Raw genomic sequence first — 2,500 nt, 5'->3', positions numbered from 1 at the left:
CTCCCATCCAAGTACTAACCAGGCCCGACCCTGCTTAGCTTCCGAGATCAGACGAGATCGGGCGTTGCCAGGCTGGTATGGCCGTACGAAATAAGTTGACAACCATAGGCTACTTATCCATATACAGATTTGGCAATTGACAATGCAAGGTGGTCTCTCTCTCTCTCTCTCTCTCTCGTGTCAAAATGAAAACAGCTTCCAGCCCCTTTCATGAAGGACTACTTGTGCATATTGCAAGATTTCAGTTTCTAAGTGAATGAGCAAAAGAGCATACAGCACCTGGTATTCCCAGGCGGTCTCCCATCCAAGTACTAACCAGGCCCGACCCTGCTTAGCTTCCGAGATCAGATGAGATCGGGCGTTGCCAGGCTGGTATGGCCGTACGAAATAAGTTGACAACCATAGGCTACTTATCCATATACAGATTTAGCAATTGACAATGCAAGGTAGTCTCTCTCTCTCTCGTGTCAAAATGAAAACAGCTTCCAGCCCCTTTCATGAAGGACTACTTGTGCATATTGCAAGATGTCAGTTTCTAAGTGAATGAGCAAAAGAGCATACAGCACCTGGTATTCCCAGGCGGTCTCCCATCCAAGTACTAACCAGGCCCGACCCTACTTAGCTTCCGAGATCAGACGAGATCGGGCGTTGCCAGGCTGGTATGGCCGTACGAAATAAGTTGACAACCATAGGCTACTTATCCATATACAGATTTAGCAATTGACAATGCAAGGTAGTCTCTCTCTATCTCTCTCTCTCTCTCGTGTCAAAATGAAAACAGCTTCCAGCCCCTTTCATGAAGGACTACTTGTGCATATTGCAAGATGTCAGTTTCTAAGTGAATGAGCAAAAGAGCATACAGCACCTGGTATTCCCAGGCGGTCTCCCATCCAAGTACTAACCAGGCCCGACCCTGCTTAGCTTCCGAGATCAGATGAGATCGGGCGTTGCCAGGCTGGTATGGCCGTACGAAATAAGTTGACAACCATAGGCTACTTATCCATATACAGATTTAGCAATTGACAATGCAAGGTAGTCTCTCTCTCTCTCGTGTCAAAATGAAAACAGCTTCCAGCCCCTTTCATGAAGGACTACTTGTGCATATTGCAAGATTTCAGTTTCTAAGTGAATGAGCAAAAGAGCATACAGCACCTGGTATTCCCAGGCGGTCTCCCATCCAAGTACTAACCAGGCCCGACCCTGCTTAGCTTCCGAGATCAGACGTGATCGGGCGTTGCCAGGCTGGTATGGCCGTACGAAATAAGTTGACAACCATAGGCTACTTATCCATATACAGATTTAGCAATTGACAATGCAAGGTGGTCTCTCTCTCTCTCTCTCTCTCGTGTCAAAATGAAAACAGCTTCCAGCCCCTTTTATGAAGGACTACTTGTGCATATTGCAAGATGTCAGTTTCTAAGTGAATGAGCAAAAGAGCATACAGCACCTGGTATTCCCAGGCGGTCTCCCATCCAAGTACTAACCAGGCCCGACCCTGCTTAGCTTCCGAGATCAGACGTGATCGGGCGTTGCCAGGCTGGTATGGCCGTACGAAATAAGTTGACAACCATAGGCTACTTATCCATATACAGATTTAGCAATTGACAATGCAAGGTGGTCTCTCTCTCTCTCTCTCTCTCTCTCTCGTGTCAAAATGAAAACAGCTTCCAGCCCCTTTCATGAAGGACTACTTGTGCATATTGCAAGATGTCAGTTTCTAAGTGAATGACCAAAAGAGCATACAGCACCTGGTATTCCCAGGCGGTCTCCCATCCAAGTACTAACCAGGCCCGACCCTGCTTAGCTTCCGAGATCAGACGAGATCGGGCGTTGCCAGGCTGGTATGGCCGTACGAAATAAGTTGACAACCATAGGCTACTTATCCATATACAGATTTAGCAATTGACAATGCAAGGTAGTCTCTCTCTCTCTCTCTCTCGTGTCAAAATGAAAACAGCTTCCAGCCCCTTTCATGAAGGACTACTTGTGCATATTGCAAGATGTCAGTTTCTAAGTGAATGAGCAAAAGAGCATACAGCACCTGGTATTCCCAGGCGGTCTCCCATCCAAGTACTAACCAGGCCCGACCCTGCTTAGCTTCCGAGATCAGACGAGATCGGGCGTTGCCAGGCTGGTATGGCCGTACGAAATAAGTTGACAACCATAGGCTACTTATCCATATACAGATTTAGCAATTGACAATGCAAGGTAGTCTCTCTCTCTCTCTCTCTCTCTCTCTCTCGTGTCAAAATGAAAACAGCTTCCAGCCCCTTTCATGAAGGACTACTTGTGCATATTGCAAGATGTCAGTTTCTAAGTGAATGAGCAAAAGAGCATACAGCACCTGGTATTCCCAGGCGGTCTCCCATCCAAGTACTAACCAGGCCCGACCCTGCTTAGCTTCCGAGATCAGACGAGATCGGGCGTTGCCAGGCTGGTATGGCCGTACGAAATAAGTTGACAACCATAGGCTACTTATCCATATACAGATTTAGCAATT

The 2,500-nt window shown here is 47.1% G+C and overlaps 9 non-coding genes across 9 annotated transcripts in view; all 9 read right to left on the bottom strand.

The window, feature by feature from the left end:
* LOC146243650 (5S ribosomal RNA) overlaps window positions 1–89 on the bottom strand; it is a 119-nt gene extending 30 nt beyond the window's left edge. The window contains exon 1 of the ribosomal RNA XR_014737875.1: window positions 1–89. This exon is cut by the window's left edge and continues 30 nt beyond it. This is a non-coding gene — a ribosomal RNA (5S ribosomal RNA).
* A 178-nt stretch (window positions 90–267) lies between these two features.
* LOC146243649 (5S ribosomal RNA) lies at window positions 268–386 on the bottom strand. The gene has a single exon (XR_014735993.1). It is a non-coding gene; the product is annotated as a 5S ribosomal RNA (ribosomal RNA).
* Window positions 387–554: 168 nt separating this feature from the next.
* Window positions 555–673, bottom strand: LOC146243648 (5S ribosomal RNA). Its single transcript, XR_014740263.1, has one exon. It is a non-coding gene; the product is annotated as a 5S ribosomal RNA (ribosomal RNA).
* A 180-nt stretch (window positions 674–853) lies between these two features.
* Window positions 854–972, bottom strand: LOC146243647 (5S ribosomal RNA). Its single transcript, XR_014735982.1, has one exon. It is a non-coding gene; the product is annotated as a 5S ribosomal RNA (ribosomal RNA).
* Window positions 973–1,140: 168 nt separating this feature from the next.
* LOC146243646 (5S ribosomal RNA) lies at window positions 1,141–1,259 on the bottom strand. Its single transcript, XR_014739254.1, has one exon. It is a non-coding gene; the product is annotated as a 5S ribosomal RNA (ribosomal RNA).
* Window positions 1,260–1,435: 176 nt separating this feature from the next.
* LOC146243645 (5S ribosomal RNA) lies at window positions 1,436–1,554 on the bottom strand. The gene has a single exon (XR_014739252.1). It is a non-coding gene; the product is annotated as a 5S ribosomal RNA (ribosomal RNA).
* A 182-nt stretch (window positions 1,555–1,736) lies between these two features.
* LOC146243644 (5S ribosomal RNA) lies at window positions 1,737–1,855 on the bottom strand. The gene has a single exon (XR_014737874.1). It is a non-coding gene; the product is annotated as a 5S ribosomal RNA (ribosomal RNA).
* A 174-nt stretch (window positions 1,856–2,029) lies between these two features.
* On the bottom strand, window positions 2,030–2,148 carry LOC146243643 (5S ribosomal RNA). The gene has a single exon (XR_014737873.1). It is a non-coding gene; the product is annotated as a 5S ribosomal RNA (ribosomal RNA).
* A 184-nt stretch (window positions 2,149–2,332) lies between these two features.
* Window positions 2,333–2,451, bottom strand: LOC146243642 (5S ribosomal RNA). Its single transcript, XR_014737872.1, has one exon. It is a non-coding gene; the product is annotated as a 5S ribosomal RNA (ribosomal RNA).
* Window positions 2,452–2,500: the final 49 nt, after the last annotated feature.

This window comes from Hypomesus nipponensis, chromosome 20, assembly GCF_054491055.1.
Source record: "Hypomesus nipponensis isolate SF chromosome 20, ASM5449105v1, whole genome shotgun sequence".
NCBI classification, from domain to species: domain Eukaryota; kingdom Metazoa; phylum Chordata; class Actinopteri; order Osmeriformes; family Osmeridae; genus Hypomesus; species Hypomesus nipponensis.
The sequence above is the reverse complement of the archived record's forward strand: the minus strand, read 5'-3'. Positions and strand labels throughout refer to the sequence as shown.